General features: G+C 44.3%; 1 protein-coding gene across 5 annotated transcripts in view; it reads right to left on the bottom strand.

Moving 5' to 3' along the window:
• LOC105195710 overlaps nucleotides 1-25,835 on the bottom strand; it is a 128,339-nt gene that overhangs the window by 84,156 nt on the left and 18,348 nt on the right. Inside the window, exon 1 of one of the 5 annotated variants that reach the window (XM_039459085.1) lies at nucleotides 2,060-4,858. The exons of the other annotated variants lie outside the window; for them this stretch is intronic. The gene's annotated coding sequence lies outside the window, so the exon portion shown is untranslated. Of the gene's footprint in view, nucleotides 1-2,059; nucleotides 4,859-25,835 lie in introns of those variants that run through there. 5 annotated transcript variants of the gene reach the window in all.

Genomic DNA, 25,835 nt, shown 5'->3' with positions numbered 1-25,835 from the left:
TGCAATATTCTTATTTCTTGCGAATGCGTCATCTCATTCGCTGTTTCACCTATTTACGAATTATTACGTCCGCGACATGCTAGATTACAACGCTATAATCAAAATGTCAATTACGATGCATAACTTCCCACGATTTTCCCTCCCGCGATTCGACACAATTCGACGCAGTAGTTCCGCGTAATTCTCTTCACCCCCGTCGATTAAAAATTTCTCCCCTATCTCCGGCGGATCAACCGGCGTCACGCGACATCCTATCTCTCCCTAGCATCGGCGGGAAGGAAAAAAAAATCGAATCGCGCGCTACGAGCCCGATCGATGCGCACAGCTGGTTTCCTGCCGCACACGCAAATGCCGCGTACCGTACTACGTGCGTGTACGCGCGGGCGCACCGCGTCGTCGTCACGCACGTGCGTGTACGCGCGAGCGTGCATGTGCATACGCACTCTCACGCACGCACACACGCACGCACGCGCGCACGCACGCACGCACGCACGCACGTACGTATGACGCGGCCGGCCGGCCACCGCCGCTCGGTATGTGCAATGAGAGTCGCTGCGTGAACGCGTTGTACGCGTAGCGTGGTTCCATGAGAACGCACGTGTGTTAGGTCGGTGCGCTTCGTCTCCCGCCCCCGCGTCCCTCCGGCCCACCGTTCGCCCCGCTCTCCGACGAAATCCGCGCGCGATTGGCCGCTGCGACGACTCCCTTCGTCCCGATCCTCCGTTAGTCTACGGTCGACCCATTCCATTCAGTCACCCGTACGGGTTCGAATGTAACTACGATGCTGCATGCTGTCCTTCCCCCTTCCTTCTCTATCTCTGTCTCCTTCTCCCTTCCTTTCTCTCGCTCCTTCTTCCTTCTTTCTCTCCATCACTCGCGCGAAAAGTGACGACGTCTTTCTTTCTCTTTTAGTTTCTTTCTTTTTTTTCCCCTTTAAACAACGCGCTCTTCTCGTCTTTCTCTCGCTCGTAGCGAGCACGCTGGAGCGGCGTGCGTTGCGGAAACGTTCGCACAGGTTTCCAACCTGACCTACGCGAGCGGAGCACGGCCAGGGGCGAGAGTCCCGGCGCAATGTCATCTGGTATTAAGAAGCGGTAGAACGAGAAGGCAGGTAGACAGGCTGGGGAAGAGAAGGATGCGGTTTCTTTCGCAAGCTATATACCTTCTCTCTTTTCGGAGAGCCGGAGGGATGTTTATCGAGGATCCTAAACGATGATTATCGATCGCTTTTTGGTTTCGAAACGCTCGTCGGTGGTCGCCTTTGCTCCTGAAGGACCAGCTTGGCTTATTATTCGGGGACAATAGCCTTGACATATTCCTCGTAAGAGCTTTCACATACAATTCCGAATATCACTTATTATATCTCTTTCATTATATTTTCACGAAATTATCTGAGGTGCGTCACCTTATTCATTCGAAGTACTGAAAATCTACAGTATACTCTTTAAATCTGAATCAGTGAGCAATCACTGATTATCGGTGAATAATACTGATCATCAGTCCCGAGTATGTCACTGATAATCAGTGATTATCTGAACTGAAAAATCAATGGATTGATTTATTAATGATTATTGTATTTATGATTATTGTATTAATGATTTATTTATTAATGATTATTCGTTAGTATTTATGAGTGTATTTATTAATACACTGATCAATAAGAACTTTTCAATGATTACTAGTAACTTTTCATCGATTTTTAGGTTAAGATAATCACTCCCAGATTTATCAGTATCCCAAGTATGTCACTGATAATCAGTGATTGCCCCCTGATTCAAATTTAGAGTTTGTAACGTGAACTATAGATTTCTCAGTAAATTTCCTCGCAGTAAATTTCGGAACCCAAATTTTAAATTTGCTATACTTCAAACCATTTGAAATATGTATAATTGAATACATGTCTGAAAACCGTCTTTTATCTGATTTATTTTACGGAGAAATATGACGGACAACCGGAAATATCACGAATTCATCGTCGTTTCGCGGATATAAGTGATACGGGGAATTATAGGGTTTACAGCGGACGGCAATGGAAAGAAACGCGATGGCATACGGTTACCTATGCTGTTCCTCGAACTGCTGGAAACCGGCTCGAACGGCTGAGAGACTTGGTGAACGATGCGATATATCAGCCGGTGGCTCGTTTCCGGATAGCTCACCAACGTTGATCAGTCTCGTGATTCAACACGCGAATCACTTGTCTTATAAAACTGCACTGTTGCGTAAATCAATTTAGGACACTGAACGAGTCTTTCCTCGGTTTAATATTCGACGAATATTCCGGACGATGCGGCGGGTAGATAGAGTGGCATTTGTTAGAGTTTCTCTAATGCATAAATCACAGACGATTATTAAAGAAAGTGAAGAAGCGAAATGTGGCTTACACATGAAATATACGAGATTGGGCAATACTGTGATAAGAAGCGTAATAGTTGTCAAAAAGAAACGACTAGAAAAAAAGCGACCAGCAGATGGCGGATAATTTTCACCCCAGTTTTATGGCTTACAATCCTAATCTTTATCGAAACTACAGAAAGTGGATATGATACGCGTTATCGAGAGCTCTCGCGGATATCTAATCGTATTTTCACCAGTTAACCATTAAATATATTTAGGCGAGAATACAAATCGTTCATATTCCTGGAATCACTCGAGATCCAAATGCGAATGAATCTACAAAAAAACCTCTTTTGATCAACGGAGCAATCGTAGGGGACGAAACGGCAATTACTTTATTCTTATTTTCTTAAAAAACGTAATACTATTATGCTCGTAATAACGTCACGATTAATTTACTTTTGCGCGAACTGAACGACAGACGCAAACTGCTTCGCTAAAAAAAAAAAGACGACTTAGTGTCTCCGGAGTTTTCTAAATATCGCAACGCGAAAACGTTGCTCCGTCACTTAAATTGCCACGAATGGAAAAGCAACAACGGTAGTTTTCCATGTTTCTTAGTCGGCGATACGTTAAAATAGCCGACTATAGTCTCTCGAGACTCGAAGGAACTCCGGCTGCCCTCGCATAGACGTGCGCGAACGCACGCCGTCGTCTCTCTCCCTTTCTCCTCCACCCTCACCATCTCCTTCTTTCTCTCGTGCATCGTCGTTCCTGCTTCGTCTCTCCCGTACCCTTTTGTCCCGGCAGAAGAAACGCGGGTCGAGAAGCTTGTGCCCTCGCCGCCGCCGCTAGGTACGCGAGCGTGGAATTCGCGATTCTATCGCGGCACTCGGCGCTCTATCGCACTACGGGCAGCTTCAAAGTTAGCGGTTTCCTGCCGACGTGAACGACAGAACAGTGTGTGGGACAAGGTAATTTATTAAGAGAACAATCATTTCGTGCTCTAGAAAGTATTCCTCCGTTCTATTATTGCAGTTTTATATCGAACGTAAAACAAACTGTTGCGCGAAAAATAGAGCTCGACGCGCCGTTGGAAAATAAGATTCTACATAGGATGTAACAGAGTGCAACGTAAGGAAACATTTCGTGCGCGATCGGAAAGAGATCTGAAGGGATACACGATAACTGTGAGCAACCCTGTACAACTGTAACGACGCTTGATCGAGGCCTCGGCACGTTTTTACATCGCGATCCTCATCTTCTTCACGAGAGATAGATTGATATTGACGAGCGGCGCGCATGAGACTTTCACCGTGGCCGGAGCTTCTTGAAAAAGCGAAACGGAAGCGCGGAACAACGAGCTGAAAGGAAATCGTTGGAGGAAATGAGCATCGAGTGCTCGAAGAAACGAGGCGCGGGCGGCCGCTAATAATGCTCCCTATTCATCTCCCCCCTTCGCCGTCGCGTATCTCGGCTGGACGTAAAGCCGCGGCGCGGATACGCGAGATGGATCCACGCCGGTAGGAGGAGAGGAGACATCTGGTAGCGGCGATTTTCCCGACAGCCGCGAGTATGTGCGAGTACGCGCTCCACGCGTATTATCGCCCTCGTCACACTTTCGGACGGCACGCGTGTGCGCACGCACGCACGCACGCATCAGCGGCGCGGCAAGGGAGACGAGAGAAGAGCACTCGAATAGAAAGGGACAAGTTTATTGTGTTCTGGAAAGAACTTGCCATAACAGGAAGTAATATGCAATAAAAATAAAGCGCGTACGATAAGATAAGAGTATCGGGACCAAGTATGCATCAGCGTATGCGACCAAGAAAAATGTAATAAGAGATAAAGAGAAAGAGTTAGAGAGAGAGAGAGAGAGAGAGAGAAAGCGAATTTATTTTTATGCCCCGGGATCAAATCCCCAACGAACGATAGCAATAATCATTATAAGAAACTGATAAGTTCGTCCAATAACAAAACTCTAATAACGCCGGAGAAAAGACAAAGCTACAAGGCACAAGCCACAACATTATGGCATTTGAGGACACTCGGCGAGAGGCGAACAAAGACGAGACTGCGAGACGGGAAGGAGACCGGAGGAAGAGAAGAAAAAAAGAGAGAGAGAAAGAGAGAGAGAGAGAGAGAAAGGAATGAAAAAGGAAAAGGAAGAATCGAAAGTCGGCACGGACGGGAACGAGAGATGCGAGGCGATCGCGAGCAAAGGGCACGTGTAATTGGACAGCGAAGGGCACCTCTCTCTCTCCTCGCGCGCGGCAACGCGCGTCCTCCCGCGACGAGATGAGCGGGGGTGCGGTGTAGCGCGGGGCACTCTGCGCGGCACGGCACAGCGCGGCGTGGCGCGACACGATGCCAAGCGGCGCGGCGCGGCGCGGCGCGACGCGGCGTTTGTGTATATACCTCTCTCGCGTGTAACGCGGCGTTTGAGCTCTCGCTCCGTCGCGCGCGCGGGCACGGAGCGTGAGAGAGTCGCGGGGTACGCGTAGAGCCTAGGCACGATACTGAGGACCTCCGAGCCGCGCGACGGCTCCGCGCTTTCCTCAAGAGGGCGGCGGAGAGGCGCGGGAGAGAAGGCACACGACGGTGGAGAGGGGATCGGTCGGACTGGTGGGCAGGCGAGCGAGAGGGTGGCCGAGGGGGAGGGGAAGGGGGACGGGGAGGCGGACGGGAGGGTGTTGGATAGAGGCAGGGGTAGAGAATTCTCTCTGTTATAGATTAAAATTTTTTACGGGGAAGATATTGATTGTTGCTTTTTATTAATGTAACATTAAAGTGGTGCCCGCGGCGGTGGGGGCGATTGCGCCCCGCTGTGCGCGCCCGCCGTGTGGTGGGGCCCCCCTTCCGACCGGAGTGGAGCGATCAGGTGGGGATGACGAAAGAGGACGTGGAGGGGTGCAAAGAGGGTACACACGGAGGCGCGCAACGACGACGAGTCGAGGAGAGGAAGTAAGAACCGACGTGCGTTTCGCGAAACGACGGCGGTAGGGGAACGTAGAGAAGAAGATCTGGGCGGCGGGGGTGAGGAGAAGCCGAGCGTGCGAGCAAGCGAGCGAGCGAGCGAACAAGGGGGGCGGCGAGGAAAAGGGGTACACAGGAGAGCGATTCGCGAGAGGCGCGTCGGCGGTGGTAGGGCTCGAAGCGGCGGAAATAGTGCCATAAATATGAACATTTTTCGTAGCGTCTTGCAGCCCTGTTTTGACAATCATCCCCACCAGCGCGGGATCCCGAGCGCGTACCCTCTCCGTCATGCGATTCCTACCAGGCGCGCGGCACGGCGCGGCGCGACGCGGCGCGGCGGCCCCCTCGGCGAACCCCTCTTCTCGGTTTCCTCCTCGGCCTACCCGCGCTCGCGTTCTCTCGTCCCCTTCGCCTCGCATCCCTCGGATCTTAAATACGTAGATACACTTACACATGCGTCCGAACGAGCGGTCCCCCACGCGTATACAAAAAGGGGCGACGTCTCGCCACCCTCTTTACCTCACCTACCAAGTACCCCGCGGACGATTCCCCTTTTCTCTCTCTGTCCCCCTCTCGCCGCCTCCCCATCCCATTCGTACTCTCGGCCTATTCTTCTACTCGCTTTGACATTTTTCGCGAGTTAAGGCCCGCACGAACTTCGCGGAAATCCATCTTGCGCTGACTCCGCCGCGCCCCTCTCGTACTTACTTTTCTCCTCGCCCCACCCCTCACCCCTACCGAGCACTTTTTCCATCTTCTCTCTTTTTTTTCCTTCGATTCTTTGCGTCTCGGCTTTTTTTCGATGAGAGAGGGAGAGAGAGAGAGGTCGTCGCGGGACGGATCGATGCTTCCTTTCGAGACAGCGACGACGAGCAGAAAAGAGAGAGAGAGAGAGAGAGAGAGAGAGAGAGAAGAGGGGGCCAAGTCCCATAGTCCCCTCCTCCCCGCACAGTCGGGTGGGCCTCTTAATTGCCGATTTACCACGTTTAACGGCGATGTAACACGTCATCGCGTGTCGCGTATACACGGTGAGTTGTAATTGAGAGTCGCGGAGAGATTGCAAAAGGGAAAATGATTAATAGCGTCACACGCGGCGTGATCGGATCAGAGGTGAGATTAATCGAGGGAAAACGCTAATACGAGTTCATCGCTCGCTCGATTACGTGTGTAACCGTATGTACGCGTTAATGTACGCCAATCTTCATAATCCCCGCGCGCTGTCGCGCCGTCCGTCGGTGCATTCCCTGGCCTTTATGGGTACAATTCCGAGCCGTTAAAACCATTCAAGTTACAACCATCGAACGGCGCAGGCCTCTCGTCGCTCCGCCGACAGAGACTTTGTTTTATCGCACGTTTGCGTAACAGAGCTTGTAGAATTCTCTTTTTGTCGAGAAAGGCGACAAGCGCGCGCGATTAACACGCTCTCGTTCTATAACATTATTTTAAGTCGAAAAAAAAACCATGCATTCGACTCTTTGCTCACGGTCCAATACGGTCTCGCGTCTAATAACACGGCAACGAATGTTCTGTTGACTCTGGGATTTCCTAAAGAGTACGTCGGCGCGTCCCTTCGCTCTCTTTCTCTCTCTCTCTCTCTCTTTCCCTCTGGAATGGAAACCATTCTTTCCAAATAGCGTCCAGAAAATATTGACTTCTTAAACATCCATGACTGCACCATTTAAAGCGCTCTTCTAGGAAAAAAAAATCGATAAACACGCCATCAAATTTTTATTTCTCTCTTCGGCACGTTGGACATAAAGGATTAACGGCAGGAAATTCGAAGAATATACCTGAATGGATCGAGGCTTATCGTTTTACCTCATACGAAGGAAAATGTTATTTTCTAAAGGAACGTTGCACGTGTCCCGCGGAGTTTGCCATCGCTATCCATTACTATGTAAAGAGAAGGACTCGCGAAAATCGTTCATCGCACACTCTCGTAACCCTCATTAAAGGGGGCAAGTCGTATTACCTGCGTCGCTCCGCTCCACCGACAACTTCAGCGGAAGCTCCAGAAAAAGTGCCGGAGGAAGCCACTTCGGGAACCGACGACGGATTGTATTTCGGCGTCACCATTCGTTCGGTACCACTACCACGAAGGGGTCGAAGCCTCTCACGCAGTAAGGAGACTCGGCTGACTGCATTAGCCGTACAGTCGTCACGAGACGATCGATTTCGGGCTGATCTCGATATCGCGCGCGCTCACTCATCGTAGAGAAACAGATGCTAACAATACCGAGACATCGCGACAGTACCGTTTACCTTTTTCAGGCCCGACATTTTAATATCAATATTTCAAGGTCCTTTATTGAAACTAAATTCGTATAACAGTAATTTAAAATATTAAAAAATCTCGAGACATTCTTAAAAGCATTAACCTCGAAAGTCTAATATCGCTATTTAAAGACAACGATATTTCCTTTCCAATCTCGAGCTTAGACTGTCCCACTTTCTCTAATTTTATTTATACATAATTTCAATATGCTTCTAAATATTATTCTTTGCTTTATAACAAGAACTACTTTGCGATACCTGAATATTCGAGAACTCTCCTTTCTCTAAAGCTATCGATTTCGTAACCAACTAATGTTTGAGAATAACAGTATTGTTTTCGACGAAAGGTGCGACACTTCCTTTTGGTTGTCAAGAGAATATTCACACCTCAATCCGGTTTACTAGCTTGTTGCGTGTCATTCACACGGAAGAGCGCCCTTTTAGCTGACATGAGTTTTCTTTTCGAGAACAGAACACCTTTATCAAGTATCAAAATACCATCACCCATCAGGAGTTTTGGCAGGTTCGTCGCCTCGGCGTAATTCTATCGCTGGATGTAGCGCCGTAAAAGTTTCTGCGACACACATCGCAACGGTACTATCGCCCCTTAGTTCTACGAGTGTGTGTCCAGTTCAGCTGCGTTTTACTTTATTAAAAGTTAAGCGCGATCATCATATTTCGAAGAGGGAAGCGCGAGACATTGTTGGAGCCTTGAAGTGACATAAAGTCGTGAAGAATCTTTGTGCACTTCGACATTGGCGGTACATTTGTAATGTTGCGGCACTAGTCCGTACGCGAGCGATACTTCAAGCATGACGTGGCGCTCGGCCTAAAGTATTCGCTATAGCGCGCGGACGCTGTTCCGTGGCTCTCGTTATAAAATAACGTCGTCCGTCTTCGTTTCGAATCGTGCGCCCGCTCGGATTCACGTTACCGAACCCGCCGGTTATCTTATCGCGTTACGGAAAGGAATTTCGATTACGACGTAGGCAGGTCGGGCCCCCCATTTTTACGGCCGCGGCGCAATTAGCCGATCCGCTTCTCTTTTCTTTAGCGAATGCTCGCGCCTCGGTCCGCGCCGGGAACAGAGGGTAAAATACCGGATGAACAATAGGGGGCTGAGCGGCATGAGAAGGAAAGAGGAAGAATGGAGGCAAAGAGAGATTTATTAAAGCCAGAAATGATGTGTGATATTTTCCTCTCCATTCTTGATCTTCTCGCGGGAGAGAATCAAAATCATTCGATTTTCATTCGGGAGAGTAACTCTTTGAAAAACAAACGACTCTTAATTCCTCTTAACCTTAACCAGGTTTAATTAGATCAACATATAGAAATGACGCAAAAATTTATGAATCATGAAGGTTATATCGAGCGTGAAGAGTCACGTTTGAAGAGAACCTACAAATTTACGAGAAAAAGAGAGAGAGAGAAAGAGAGAGAGAATTAAATTTCCGATATAAAATTATCACATAAAAATCGCCGAAGTTCTCTAGCTGTCGACGCCAGGTACGCTCGCGACTGATTCCGCCGATTTCGTCGATTCGTTTTGTCGGAAGAAGATCGACTCCGGAATTAATGTCCCCGGCATCTCTCGCCGCGCGAAGCACACACACATACACACACACACACACACACACACACACACACACACACACACACACACACACACACACACACACACACACACACACACACACACACACACAACCTGCATTCTCGTCTCTTCCCTCCTGGAGCATCGTCTCGTTTATGATGAATCCACCATCCTGCCGTTCGTCCCCTCTTCGACGCGGCGCGGTGGGCCGAGGCCAAGTTTAATTCTCAAAGACCGATAGCAATTTCCCGAGGAGAAAAAGGAGCGGGGACATGCGCGCGCTCGCTAGTCGCACTCGATCGATGCGTCATAAGCGATTAATCTATTTAACGTATCCGCGGCGTCGCCCAACGGCCGGCCGAGCGAAGGAAAGACGAGTAACGACGTTATCGGTTTCCTCTTTTACGACGGACTACTTGGAGCGAGTGAATTTTTAAATCATAAAAGGGAAACGTCGGCTTATCTTAATGAAAACCCGCTCTCCCCCCCTTTCCCTGCTCGCCCTTGTCGCTTTAATAAGTATTTTCAATACAGAATGTTCAAATTGGAGAAATATTCTGTAGCTCCAAAAGTTTTAAACATATATATTAGATATACAACTTTATTCTCTCCTTGCATTTAATCAACTACAGCACCTATTCAAATTTAATTTTTTTCCCCGTCGTATAGTCGTTTTAAAGCGTCATCCTTTGACTTTAAAATGAGGTATAAGGAATAGTTGACGGTACTGCTGTTATAACCTTAAAAAAAAAAAAGTAATAAAAGGTAGAAAGATGTTCAAAAAGCCGCATCTGAAACACTGAATCCTTTTCGCATTTCAACTAAAGAAAAATACCACTGAGGCTAAAGAAATGATTTACTCGGCCTTAAATGTAAATACTCTCTTAATTTAAATCAGTGAAATTTTCACTGATTCCATCAGAGACTCAATATTTCACTAAACAATCAGTGAACTATGACAAATTCACTGATGAAATAGTGAAATCCCGCCAAAATGCGTTTATCCGATTATAAATGCGTTTGTCCGGCGGTATAAGGTCGAGTTTGATTTTGTACTCTATTTGACAAGTGGTGTATGTCCAGTTTGTGTTTTACATCATGAACTCATAGCCCCGAGGTAAGTATTAATATGCACATTAATAATAGTCGATTAATGCTGAAGACGTAACTACTGTAAGTAATTATACAGGTTATTGGAAACTCACTGATTTAGACAGTGACGAGGCAATGTCACTGGTACAAACAGTGAATATTCACTGATTCGCAGTGGTATACTTATAACTGCAGCAAACAGTGAATATGCACTGCAAATCAGTGAGTTTTCACTGATTTAAATTAAGAGAGTACTGTATCTTATAGAACACGTAAAAAATGATTTCAAAAGTTTAGGGATGGCAATTTTAATCTCCAAGATGACGAACGCTCTGGATAACCGAAGAGAGTTGTAGACGAAGAATTGGAGCAACTTTTTAGAAGAAAATCCTTGTCAGACTTAATTAGAGCTTACAAATGCATTTATAGTGAGCCAATAAGCGATTTTGAAACGTATATGAGCTCGGTAGGATTCAAAAAGCGTTGGGTTCCGCTCCGTGACCATACGCGGACGCACACGGCAAAAACAACCTTGGAAATCATCTTCGACTTGGGTCGGGAAATTCTTCCTTATGCGGCGTATTCTTCCCGATTTCGACCCTTCGGATTATCATCTCTTCCAACTCCTGCAACATCACCTGGTTGATTCTCACTTCAAGTCTTCCGAAGAGGTCGGCAGAAGCACCGACGAGTTCATCAATTCAAAACCACCATCCTTCTTCCGAAGAGGATTTCCCCAGTTATCCCAAAGATAGCAGAAGTTTATAGAAAGTAATGGAGACTATTTCGAAGATTGAAAGATTATTCATAAATATTTTCTTTAAAAAAGCCGAGAATTAAGTTGTACACCCGATACGTTTGAAACTTGATCAAATAGGAATATCTTGTCGAACATGTGCTTAGATCATTTTCTAATCTCGAGAATAAAGGGATTAATGCCTGAACGCTCGTCATACAGGATGACGAAATACTTAATGGGCGACATGGAAAAACACATTTAGTTACAACACAATACAGATTTTCAACGAATGCGAGAACGCATGCAAGTCTCGCGTAACGTTTTAGACTCGTAGCTGGAAATTGCGTCATCGGTGTCACGTCTGCGGGCTCCGAGATTGTTTGAGATAACTCTCGATCGGGTTTTAACGAAGTAATTTGAACTTTTGTCGGCGCGGAATAGATAACATCTACGCCTATGTGTACTCGCGCAATCTGCATCAAAAAAAAAAGAAGAAAGCAAGGAAATCGTGGGATCGAGTATCTCGGCTGGTTCGCTGTCGCCTGAAAAACGTTCGAAAGAAAAACGTTCGCTAAACGTTGGGAACTTTATACCTTACATTTTCATCGTTAAATTAACGAGAATATCTTTTTCAAATTTAAGTTTTTTTTCACGAGTTTTTTATATTCATTTTAGAAAGTATTATTAAGATCCATTTTCCGTTTTAATTTGATAAACTTTTTACGTTTTTTAATTTGATAAGCTTTAGCATCTTTTTTTGAAAATCTTGAATCTCGTATCTCTCTTAAGCCTTTTTCTTCCAATTTCGTACATTCTTTCTTTCCTTTTTCGCTAATTTATTAGATATATTTTTTTATATCGTTTATATTAAAATGTACGAAATTACGTAATTTTGGATAAAATTTTCGCATAAAGAAGGTGGACCTCCCGCCCGTCGCGGAGTCTGTAAAAATTAAGATCAACAACCTCGGGTGCGCGTAATCTCGACCACGAAAGGGTTAAGGGCGAGGTAGCACGTGGTCCTCGTTGCGCGCGCGCGTGCGACGAATTTGTAAAGGGCGGATTATGCAGCATGCCGCTTCCCGCATGCTCGCAGTTACGCGATCGCGGTTTAAACACCACGGCGATAGTACGTACGGCGCGGCGGTGCGTACACTTCGCCCGTTGGGAAAAGAGCGGGCGTGCGGATGGGCAGGTGGAAAAAAAAAGAGGGAAATGAATCGTAGCACTACGCTCTCCTGGCCTTCCGGCGTGCATATCGCGTGGTACGTTCGAGCTGCCAAAAGAGCCGCTTGTTCGCGCGATGAATGGTTTTTCTGGCGCACGTTGCCGCACCGTAGCTCTGCCGCTGATGGTGTGCCGGGCCGCTACTACCGTGTTGCTGCTGCCGTCGCGATTGCGCCGCATAGAAGTCACGGTAGAGTAGTGATGTAGTTGCGGAGCGGTAACGCTGTTGTAACACGGCCCCGATATAATTGCTCTCGACTGAGGCACAGTATTACCGCCATGACATTTTACTTTTGTCCGTCGGACGATTCGTATCGTTTTTAATTAGCGGCGCGTGTAGCTGACAACAGTCATCGAGGGATACCGGATAATATCGCGGAATGAAGAATCGCCGTGCAATGCAGCAGGTCTGCCGTGTCATCGGGAAGGAAAAAAAAAAGCACTGAATTTAATCTTAGGATACTGTGTAATCGTACTTACGTTGCAAATTCGTCGCAGCTTCAAACGCTTATTATGCGTTCCGCGATTATCGGGCATTCGTCATATTTTAAATTACGCACGTAAGATCGTAGACGTTCGCGTTATATTCAATAATGCGACGGGTAATGTAATTAATAAATCCCTCCTCGTTATTATAGAAAACTATTCTCTGGATTCAATTTAGTACGAGCCATCGCAATGGCCGCGCTGCAGGGAATTGGTTTCTGTTTTAATAAATATCGCGTCACTAATTCTCCGCTGTCTCTAGGCTCTGTTTCTATAGCGCACCAAAAAGAATCGCTCGATACGTATCAAGCGTCCGCGTACGAGAGCTCCACGATAAAAAAAAGGAGGGGGAGGGGGGGAGGGAGGAACGGAAAATCGCGTATCGGCGAGCCGGGCCGACGACGACAATCGCGAAATCAATTCGCATTATTCGTTTAAAAGTATGTACCGCCTGGTGACGTCAGCCTCGACGAGAGAAAGATGGGGAGGGGAGAAAGAGAGAGAGAAAGAGAGACAGAGATAGAGCGAAAGAGTAGGCGTGTGTAAAGGGGTGTCGAGCGGAGGCAAGTGGCCCCGTCTGCCTCGTCGATGCTCTCAAACAATCCCTTTCCACCACCGTCGCGCGCGCTCGTGCCACCACTAGCACACACACGGCCACCTCTTCAGTCGAGGGGGGTGCTTTCCACCACCGACCGCCGCCTCCTCTTCCTCCGTCGAGACACCCTCTCTTCCTCCGTTTCGAGCGCGCGCCACCCCTTTATCATTCCCTCCCTGCACCCTCGCCGTTTGCACGTCCCTCGTCGTCGTATCGTCGACAGCCCCATGCGCAAACCCCTTTCCCTATCCCCCTCCCCCCCCCTCCTGCTTCTTACGATCGCGAACGCGCGGACTGCGCGAGCCCCTGTGTTATTTTAGATAGTTTGTAGCGAGCTAAAAAATTTCCGGGTTGCCGGAAAATAAGGCTATTTATACGCCGAAATTGTGCAGGAGAGCATAAAAAAGCGCACAAGTTTAATAAGATTTCTTTCCTCCTACCTATGTATGTGTATGTGTGTATATGTGTGTGGCAACATGTGATTTGATAGTAAAGTTTTTTTCTTTAGCGTGCGGATAAAATCCACGTCAGTTATTCTCCGTACACGATACATAATTCATCGAACTAAAACTCTCCCCCCGTCGTCGTGTAAAATGTTATAATTTCAATTCGCGAATCGCGTATATGTATAGTTTTCTATTTAATAATTGGAAACGCCAGAATAATATCTCCGCTATGGTTGAAGTCAAATTGACCTCATGCAAGATTCGCCTCGGCACGACCTTCGATCACCGCGCGCGCTTTACACACGTATTCACCGGCTCATTAAATTTTACAGACGCGCCGTCGCCGTCGAGCGAACGAGCGAGTCTTTGAATTTTCGAGCGAGTCGATAAGAGGGCGAGGAGAAACGACTTCTTACTCTCGATAGCGCGCGCGCTCGCGCCCGTGCGAATTACCGTCGTCTCATTCACCACGTGCCCGCGCATTATTGCGCGAATGCGCCGCGGGCATTAAAAATCGCGATGCCCGAAACGTCGCGCGTTACACATCCGACACACATTCGAGCGAACGGACACGTACGTATGTACGGTCGCGATAAAGCGAGCGCGCCCGGCTTGCGGCTACTTTATCAACGGTTTTACGATATTAGGTTGCGGCAAAAGGCTCGTCGCTTTTTCATTTAACGTCGTTTTAAATTTGCGATATTAATTTGCGCCATTGATCGCCGCAACAGCGGGTGTCCGGCGCGGGGCGCAACACGTGTAAATACAAATTCACGGACGTAACGCGCTTCCTTTTGTAACTTCTGGCGAACGTTTTAATTGCACGCAATGCACAAAATGAATGCCGACGTGTATTACCCTGAGCTACATTTTATACATTTTAAAAGTAAGAGACACGCCAAAAAAAGGCATATTAATACAATATGCCGCGGAAAGGAATTAACATGGCGTTTCAATCGACGGAAGATACAGGGATGCATTTGGAATTCAAGAGAAATTAATACCCCCGCAGAGACTATTATGCACAAATCAGATTACTAAATACAAAACGATATTGATTACCGATTTTTGATATTAAAGGATAATAAACTCATTTCGAGTAATCTTACACGATACGTCGCGCACGTCATATTAACATTTCTGAATAACCAACAAATCGTTTGCGCCTTTTTGCGACGATACAATGGCTTTTTCTTCGTGATGGTAGGAGATGAGCAGTGGGAAACGCGATGGGACAATCACATCTCTCGGCTGCATTTTTGCGGCGCGATCGGTGGAGGCAGAATTATTGCCTCGCAAAAGCTGACGTAGACGGTGCGCTTTTACATAAATCTTACGGGCTTTCTATCGTCGCGGATGGCGAGCCGGCATTGGTTAAATGGGAGAAGTTTCGTTTTTAGCGAGCCAATTCGCGACGGTCGCGAACGAGAAGGGGGCTCGCCGGAATGGATCGACGAGGCGGAGGCGGGCGAGACACGGCAGACAATAAAAGTAAGGTAAAAGCAATAAGAATTAAAATGTAATATTGCCGATACGCGATAAGAGAATGACTGCCGCACCGCGTAGCGGCCAATCAGACAGGACAAATGCGGGCGAACGTGAACGAGATCTGAGCTCCTAATATGCGGTTTGTATATCGGTGCACGCTAAGTTAAATAAAATATCGGAGCGCTGAAATGTCGCGAGATAACACACGGTATTACTCGATTACAATTAAGTGGAGGGGGAGCGGGGTGGCCTTCACCGTTTACGATAGATTAAACTTTTAAGTTTGTCAATTATTCCTTATACCAAGCTTACATCTTTGACATTTGTCATAATTTTTAAATGCATGATATTCGTACGATAGTTAAAGGAAAAATTCAAAAAAAATTTTCCTGTGCAATAAACCGTGATAAATATTAATATAACATAAAAACTAATGTGAATGTTACATAAAAAATACCATGCGATAAATTACGAATGTAAAATTTTATATTTATTCTTTATGTGCATTTTATTGCGTCTCGTGTCTCGGTGAGGATATCTCTTTTATTTTAAATCTCAGACGTATGCAACATTAGCTATAAAAATTTTGTCTGCGAGCGAAAGAAACTTTTCTCTTGTGACATAACGGCGATAAAAAATTCGCGCACAAAAAGTTTTAGATAGTAAAAAAAGATTTAGATTTTTTTTGGAAGAAATATATTTGTAAGCAGTTGAGAAACTTTATTACTATTCCTTTTTCGTTTGAAGATAAATTTTTTCCTTGCAGTTTAGTCGAAAAAGTTGCTCTGCATTAAAATATAGCGAAGAATAAATTACTCGAAGAGGACACAAGCGACTTCGCTCGAGATGTAGCTTGAGAACGAAAAACTCGCGGTCCGGTCTCTCGCGACCGGATCGCCCCGTAAAAATATGTCCGCCGTTGGCGACACCGCCGCCCCCGTTTTGACCGCGCGCGCGACACCCCCGCGGGATAAATTTACATCCCGAAGTTACGGGTCGGCGTACAACCCAACGAACGAACGAACGAAGCGACAACGCATCCCGACGACGAATCCTCGCTCGATGCGCTGACGTCACACGACTGGCGAAATTGATTTTTCGACAGCGAAAGGGGGACACGCGCGAGGGGGCTCTCGCGATCGTCAAAAAGTGCAGATCCTGAATATTTTAATGGACAGCTCTCGGGATGTGCACAGTCGATACCGGCGAATATCTATAACGGCTATCCCGTATCATGTGCCTTAATTAAAACGCTTACGCGCTATATTTTTTAGTATGAAGCTCGACACGGATCGGAAGCGGATGCACCGTACGCAATGGCGTAACCGAGGGGTCCGCCTGGTGAGGGGGGCTTGATTCATGAGGGATCAGGGTATAAAAGGAGACTCCTCGGGAGACTGAAACGAAAAGGGAGAAAAAGAAGATACAGAAACGTAGAATGCAATAAAGGAATAAATTAACAATTTATTCCGAGAGAGAATAATAATTTATTCTGCTGTAGCATTAAAAATTGCTCTGTGGATATTAATATAATTTCAAAGAAGGAAGAAAAAGAGAGGACGTGGAAAAAAGGCGAGCATGTAAAAAGAAGTGACAGAAGGGAGCGAGAGAAGGAAGGAAACAAAATAGGGAATAAAGAACATATAAAGGATGCTGAACTCGTCATCTACTATAATTACGGCATTGAGTCATGTCAGCCACACAATCTCGCTTCCTTTAGAGTGTGTTGTGTTATAATATTACCATTACAAATTATTGCACTGCTATAAAGTGCTCGTAGGATCTAAGAACGAAATTAACATTGACATTATTCCGGGGGATGAAAGAGCGAGACTCTTTGAAGTAATTTCAGATAAAGAACGAAAATCTGGAATTTTCCGCAAGGATTTCCCGAATTTATGCTATTCACGTCACTGCGTGCACGTAGTACGGATCCGGTGCACGCGCGCTTTGTGTGAGGCGCGAGCGCCCTCGATATCCGGCCGGCACTTCTGCGCTCGCTCCAAATTGAATCGCGCGATGATCCGTTCGGAAGAGCGTTTCGCCGAGAGCGGTCCGGGGGATCGACAGGTGCTCTTTCGCCGATCCCGGCGGACTGGTGTGCATGCGCCACGCGTCCCGCGAGAATTAATCCCAATCGGAGCCACGCGCCAGATGTAACGTGGCCGGGCGCGATAGCGCGGCACGAGAGGCGTTTAATGATGCTTTCTCCCCGTAATGTCTGTCGTAATTTTCCAAACTGCGGTCTCCGACTTTTGAAAGAGAGTATAGGTACAGCTAATATATGTATACTATTTAGTAAGTCATAATAAAATCATAAAATCATAGTAAATCATAAAAAACTTTTTGTGATTATAAAATTAAAAAAAATAGGCAAAAGATTCCGAATAATCTGTTTAATGGCTCGTATGATTCTTAAAAAAGAAAAAAAAAACACACATTATGAATACAAAAGTAGTATGCACATCTATTACGTGTTATCTTTAATATTTTCTGCTTGTTTTTTCATGAGGGATCGCCTTGGTTTTACTGGTAATTTACTGGACATTCCATTATCCTCGCGCATTTTTTTTCTTTTAGCTATCTTTGGATTTTGCGCTTATAAATTATGCGAAATGGTGGAGCGTATCGAAACAATTCGCGAAGATTCCACGAAGAGAGTGATTAATTATTAATTGAGGATTATCTAAAAAAATTTTTTAGTCGCGTAAAAGTAAAATCGCACGGAGCAGCAGCGCGTAAATCGGGCGAATTAATTTTTTTTCCATATTAAGAAACTAATTGCGAATCACGATCGTCGTGACCTACTTTTAAAAATTGCAAAACGAAAGACGCAAAAGTGTTACAGATACCTTACGCTATTCTGGTTTGCTCTTATATATCGGCGAGATAAAACGCTACATTTTCCCAGGAATAATTTCGTTTCTTAAGCATCATGGGAAATTGTCTGGCGTATGAACAAATGAATCATTTACTTTCGAAGGAAATTTAATCGAACTTGGAAATGGAAAGAATTTAAGGCGAGACGGTTTAACGTAATTTTCAAAACTCCGTCTGGTTCGATTAAACTCGAGTTTCCTCTCTCTTTCGAAAGGCTCAAATATTAACGCGACGTTATTTCGGATCCTCTTGTCAAGTTCACGTTCCCTCGAATTATCCGCTAGAATTACGTTCGACATTGCACACAATTTTATGATCGACCGAGAAATTCGTCCCCACTGGAAAATTGTAATCAAGAGTTAACCATATCGCTAATGAGCTTCCGTGTAGGAAGTCAATATGTTGCGACGAAATTGCGCAATTCATGCCGTTGATTACCGATAATTTCGTCTTTCGTTGCGTTTCAATGTTTCAAGCGCGCCGTTGTTGGAAAGATATCGAGCCAGTCGTTTCTACAAATCGAATGAATTTCCAGGCTAGGCCAGATATAGCGAATCGCGGGAAAAAAGCTTCGCGTCGATCGATAATCTGGCGGTAACACCGCTCAGCTTAGCTCGCTACGTACGACGCAGAAAAGACTTTTCCTTTTCTCGTTTTACACTGTAGAATCGTTACCCTCTTTCCCCGAAGTGCTGCGAAGTATCAATCTTTTTTTCTTCTTCTTCATTCGGCGCAGCACAAAGACTTCCGATGAACAGAACTGAACTTTCACGGAGAGTTCCACGAGGAGTAATACGGGGTGTCTCGGGCAGAGCAGTTAGAAATCTCCTCGACTTAACTTCGGAGAATTTTTTTTTCGAAGCGGTTTTTTTCCTACAGAAAGAATTTTTCAAGGGAGAGAACTTGTCGCAATTATTAATCATTCACATTATTTACCGTAGCAATTAAAATTCCGCAATGACAAAGTCCATTCGGATTTAAATAAGAAGATTCTATCATCTTAATACTTGCACCGAAGGTTAAATTTAATCAAGATAAGTGCCGTGTATTTTCTATCACCTGTAAGTCGCTTGTAACAGAACACTAATATTTTGTGAAGTTTAACATTTAATTTCAAATTCATTCGAGAAGTATCGAGCATTGTAATTAAGTTTGGTACCTCCAGGACATCTTATATTAATCCAGAATATCTCTACAGGCGCGGAAATGACTGAATTAAGCGTTAGTTAATTATACCGAAGTAGAGGTCGTTTATTAATAATTGGAGTACTCATAAGATCTCTCGCAACGTATAATCACGAAATTTGCGATGGAATCTTTGCTCCGAGAAACGGTGAATCTTCCTCTCATGTGCGCAATTAGTGGCAATTAGAAAACACAAATCGACTTTGTTTGGGGACGCGAAGATTCGAGAGATTTCTCTATTCTCGCATGCCCGGTCGTGCGACAATACGACTCAAGTCTCACTGTATAATAAGTACTGTAATTGAAGTAATAATCTAGACCTTCGTTCCCATGATAGTTCGCGAAGACGTTTCAAATGACACCAAAAATATCGTAATAGCGTGCGCTTAATTTTTTAATAATGATAGGTAATATGTAGCGTGTCCTATTTAAAGTGAAATACCTCCTAATTGCCTTAGTATGCTTATCTTTCTATTGAGTAATGAAAGATTGTTAACTGTGAGTACGAGCGTGTTTGAAAAATAAGATAATTGCTTTTCAAGATAAAACTTATCTTTAGAAAAAAAAATTTAGAAGTACAATGTAATACAATGTAATTCCTAAAATAACATTGCATAATTATTTTTCTATAATTAAGCTTGGAAAAAATAAAAAAAAGAGTGTTTCGCGATAAGAATTCTAAAAATATATGAGTATAAAAATATTATAAAGTTTATACTTACAGTAAGAGAAAATTTTAGTAAACAGTTGTTTGAATACTTGCAATGAAATATTTGCTAAATGTAAATAAATATTTTTTTAGTACAAGAATCAACTAATGTAATTTATACTATCATTTCTTTTATTGAATAAATATTTATGTACCGTAAATAAATATTTCATTCAAGAATTCAAACAAATATTTATTAAAATTTAGTAATTTTTTCTCAGTAAAAAAATTCAATACAAACTAATTATGTCGATAATGATTACAATTGAAGAAACTATTGCTCACGTAATTGAGTGATGTGTGAATATGGAATAAAGTTAGATAGCTAAACTTTTCAAAATGTCGTTTTCCGTGCGCTTAAATTATCAGTTTTGCGTCCTCAAGAGACTATCTATACAGAAAGAACGATTTCACTTAGAACGTATCTAAAAATTTAATTGGATACAGATCTGAAAATAATTTTATCGAATCATAAAAATAATGACGGATGTTCAAGCATAATGAGCATACTGCAAAAAATGTTGACATTCCATCGACCAATTCGAGTGAATCAACATAATTATTTTGATGGCTTAACAAAATTATTTTCACAAATATGCATCCAGCTGAATTTTTAGATACTTCAGTAAAACCGTTCTTTTCGCGTTGAGTTTGTAGTATACAATCTCGTGTGGGACCGTTTTGCTACGTAGCCTTATGAGCGTTTAATCTTCCGTGCCGTCCATAGCGGGTAGATCGATCGACCACTATTTGCGTTTTTAATTAACGACATTCCATCGTCGCACGGAGAAATAATTTACGGCGCTTATATACCGCTTACGCCTTTTCACGTATATAGGCATAGACACGGCTATATTACGGCTTTAATCGCAGTTATTTTTACTCACCGCCAAGTGCCAAGATCGTAAAAATAACGCGGACGATCCCGCGGGAATATCGATGAATCACAACCCTAAAAGATTACATTCGCGAGGGGAAAAGAAAAAAAAATCTATGCGGACTGTCCGCTGACTGTAATCTATACAGTACTGACTTCTCGCAAATTACGTCGAGTCGCATGAGTAACCCCTTTTCTGAGAATCGCTCGATTTTTCGTAGCTAACGGTTTCCAAGTTCAACGGTGTGTGTACACGAACACACGACGCTGTGTGTATCGATTAAAAGTGGCGTGTGTGTGTGTGTGTGTGTGTGTGTGTGTGTGTGTGTGTGTGTGTTCGAAGGTAACTGTAAGCGGCCGAGCGCGAGCCGCGGGACTTTAATTGTATGCGATTGCAAAGGTATTAATTTCAAAATTGAGTTTGCGCGACAAGGTGAGATTTATTTTCCGTTTCTACGTCAGCGCCGCGCGGTTACCAAATCCTATATCCGACCGAACGAGCGGGACGTGAGCTAATCTGACCGTCTCCCGATTGAGTACCTTCGTTTACGCACATAAGCGAGCAAGGTGTAATGATTTCAAACTTTCTGACATTACGCCAGTAACTTTCACGTAAAATAAATCGGCGAGCGTGCCCCTCGGGGATTTCTCTCCGATTCCATCCCGTGTCGCGATTTTTTGTCACACGCTCGCTCGCTCGCACGCTCATTCCGCTTTTCCGTAGGCGGACCATGCTGCTGCTGCTGCAGCAGCCGGAATGGCGAGCGTTAGTTTTGCCTCCTCCGGCATTAAATCATAGACGGTGGTTTCGCCGGCGGCGTATCTCGACAGTCGCGGAATTTTAAAATTTTTTTGCGACGCGAACGAAGGGAGAGAAAGCCGGTGACTTCGCGGCTTCCTGTAGTATTGCTAGCATTTTGAAATTTGATCCACTTGGCGGCAGTTTCATCACCTCGCGTCCGCTGACCATACTTTTTTTTTCAATTTACCCGGTTTTTTTTTTTTTTTTTAATCTAACCCCGACGTTTTGTAATCATATAACTTTACGGCGGTCTGTTGCGTACAATTAGACATAAATAATGACTATAACAGCTGCCGTACGTGTACGAATAATGCGGGTGACGAATGTTTCTTATTTCAAAATATCCCATTTATATGCCACATCTATCAAGTCTTCCTTGAAATATTAATGATTTACTATCAGATGTATAAATTAATTCGGTGCCACTTTTAAAATGTTTGACAGCTTCGAACCGACTATGTTTTCAAGACTCTTTCGGACCTCTTCCACTATCTTCGAATGTATGTCAGCCAGGTGACGTTGGGGCAATCGGAACAGGTAATAATTCGACGGGGCTAGGTCTGGAGAAAAAAATCCAAGAAAAAAATTTACATTGAGATCAGAGTTACGAAACGTCAAAAGTAAAGGCACCCGAATTAATTTATACAACCTCATAACACCTATCGATAAAAAGTTCCTTTTGCACAATTCGACTTTCGAGAAATCGAATTCCAATCTCGCGGTAATAACTATTGCCGGTCGTATAGTCTTGCGATTGTCAATCGTTAATTACGCGATCGGCTTCGCGAATGCGCGCGCCCGCGCCCGCGCCGCCGTCTGGTCCGTTATGCGTGAGAAAATCTCCGCGCGACGACGGCGCGTTCCCAGCGACTCGAGTCCCCCCATTTCCTCGGAATTAAAGGTGGAAAGGCGCGAATCGGGACCCGATCAGGCACTCAACAATACGCACGGCGTGCACTTTACCGCTTACGGCACTCGGTGTTAGAAAGTACATTAACGGCCAATTATCGCGAGCGGCAACAATGGCAAGAGATTCGCGTTAAAGCGCTAATGATAAATCCGTGTAAAATATTCCACTCACGACATCCGTAAGCTTCTCTCTTTTTTCCCCCCTGCCCCCCGGCCGCCGCGGGAAACGCGCCGTTTCTAAAACAGTCGCGTCGCGTCGACACGTCCGCCGGGTTTAACGACGATTAAGTTTGCTTAACCCAAATTTATTTAAATCCAAGTACAATTAATTTTTTTTCAAAATTAATATTATCTCATTTTAAAGTATGTTAGTGGATTCCCTTTTTTGCGGCCATGTGTAATGATTATTCTAACGATGTCTCCATTATCAGAAGTATTCTTAAGGCCGGACACTACAGTGATGGGTTAAAAAAATAGAGTTGACTTTGGCAATTGTGCTAGTAATAACTTACATTAAATATGTAATATAATATAAATGGGATGTTTTATATAATAAACATTTTATATAATATATTTTTAAAAATGAGTTAAAAATATTTATTTATCACGAAGAAATAAAACGTTAAAAAAGTCTGTTTTATTTAAAAATCCGTCCTTCACGGTTGACATGATATTTTCATTTCTAGATATCCGAAACAAATGGATTGGTGTCACTTTAATCTCAAAATGATGTGACTATCGTTTGATCGTTGCTTTTTTAAACATAATAATTTTTAACGAAATGGCAGTCCGCCAAAAAATTGACAGTTTCCTGTCAAAAATATATTTATAAGATGTTTGCTTAAGTGTTAAATAGATGTTCAATTAAAGTTTTAAATAATTTATTGAAGTATTTATGAGATTGAAACATGGAATTGTTTATTTATGAAATGTTCACAACTGTTTGATGACGTTCGAAAAGTGTTAAATGTTTTCAGAATGTTGCAATGTTCCTTTGAGCATTTGCAACATTCTGAAAACATGGGACACTTTTAATAAAACACTCTCCAAACATTTGTAACATTCTGAAAACATACAACACTTTTCGAATGTCTGTCAAACGGTCGTGAACATCTCACAAACAATTCCATGTTTAAATTCCCATCTCATAAACATTTCACTTAAATGTTGAATAAACATACTATTTTCACCAGAGGTTACAATTTTCAGGAAAAATTTCGTTCGTTTTTAAACGATAAAATAAAAATGGTTTAAAATTTTGAAAAAAAAAAAAACCTATGATCGAACGGTAAACAATGCATTTTAAATATATTGTTAAAAATTGGAAGCGATCGGTTCAGTGGTTTTTGAGAAAACGTGTCAACCAAGTAAAAAAAAAAAAATTTTTTTTTTTTTTTTTTTTTGAGAGAAACGCGTTCAGTTTGAATATCTTTTTAATGAAAAATAAAATTTGTTATGTGCCTTAGTCTGTTATTCCAGGACTGTATAACAAATCTTCAGCAGAGGCTTTTTCAAATAAAATTTAAAAAAAAATCAACTTTTTTTATCCATCAGTGTCCCCCTTAAAACTCTTAAAACTAAATACCAATGAGATCGGAATACTATTTTTAATTCGACGAACGCTCGTTGAAAGGATTTTTTATCAAGAAATTTGGTATTGATTCTCCGTTCTGTTTAAATATCACTTGACATTTTCGACACGATGACGAGACAGCTTATTAAACAAACAATTACCGGCACGCATTGTTTATGCGTTATTATCGAAACGAGACGTAGAATGTGGCGGAAGAATAAGAGATTAATTGCGTGTTTTGTTACGCTTCGGGTTTCAGAGGACCGTTAACAGAAAAAAAAGTGGGTGTCTACGGACTTAATTGTAGAGTCGCGTATTGTCGCGCGCGCGCGAGTTATTTCGAACGACTCGTCGCACGCGCGCTCTCGCCAATTCACCCGTTCGCGTCGCGCGTGTCCCAATTATCGATCGCCGCGATCGATTTTATCTCGGCTACTATTCCAGTCACGCGCCGGGATCAGACACACCCTGACCTGCCCGACGTGGCGAGAACGTTTCCAGCTTCCGAACAATAATCGCCGCGCCTGACTCGACTCGACTCGACTCGACTCAATTCGACTCGACGGGATGACGACGGAGACAGCGTTGTAATATACGATCGGACATCGTTCTCGGTCGTTGATGATAATTTAGTGGCTTCGCTGCTGTGCGTCGACTCTGAAAATATTTCGTTGTACCGGTTCCGCGGTAGGAATGTCGATGACCTTGCGGCTTTATAAATGACGAAATTCCGTACTGGCGGATATTCGTGACCATAGAGATATATATTATACATATATATATTCGTATATTTATATATATAATACACACACACACACGCACGCACACACACACGCACGCACACACACACGCACGCACGCACACACGCACGCACACACACGCACGCACGCACACACACGCACGCACACGCACGCGCACACACGCACACGTATTATATATATATGTAGATAGATATATATAGTACGAGCACCAAAATTCCGTCAGTACGAAATATATGATCGATGAATATTTATTATATGTAACGGTAAAGAACGCGGAATTTTTTTTTTCGAAATCTCTCCCTCTTAATTAATAGTACGTTCGGTTGTAGCCTTCGGCCTGGTACATAATTTAAAACGTAGAAAACTTCCGCCGTAACGTAAACAACGGTTGTTCCTATAGTTCCATTATTTTGTTTTCTCTTCGGCCTTTTATGTGCTCGCACGACTTTTATCCCGGGAGAGCGGGAAAACAAATCCGTCACGACGATCGTTAATCCGCGGGCACACGGTAAACGCGTTCAAAGCGATATAAATATTATGCGAACGTTTCGCGCACCCAATCGCGAATATTTCCGCGGCAAAACACACGCGACCGAGGGGGAGAGGGCAAGAGGAGAGGGGGAGGGGGCGGCCGTTCAACCGCTCTAAAACGAAGCCGAGCATGGCGGCTCTAAGGAACTTAGAGCCACTGCTGAGGCACGTCGCTGCTCTCGATCATCATCGGTATTGATCCCTCTCTCCTCGTTGCTCTCTTTCTCTCTCTCTCTCTCTCTCTCTCTCTCTTCCTCTGTCTCTCGCCGCCTCTGTCCCTCGTCTCCATCCCCAACGGCTCCGCCATTCATTATTCACGATGGACGGCATCAAAACAGCGTTATATCGCGATAT

The sequence above is a fragment of the Solenopsis invicta genome, chromosome 16, assembly GCF_016802725.1.
Source record: "Solenopsis invicta isolate M01_SB chromosome 16, UNIL_Sinv_3.0, whole genome shotgun sequence".
In the NCBI taxonomy this organism is placed as follows: domain Eukaryota; kingdom Metazoa; phylum Arthropoda; class Insecta; order Hymenoptera; family Formicidae; genus Solenopsis; species Solenopsis invicta.
This window is presented reverse-complemented; position numbering and strand designations above follow the sequence as displayed.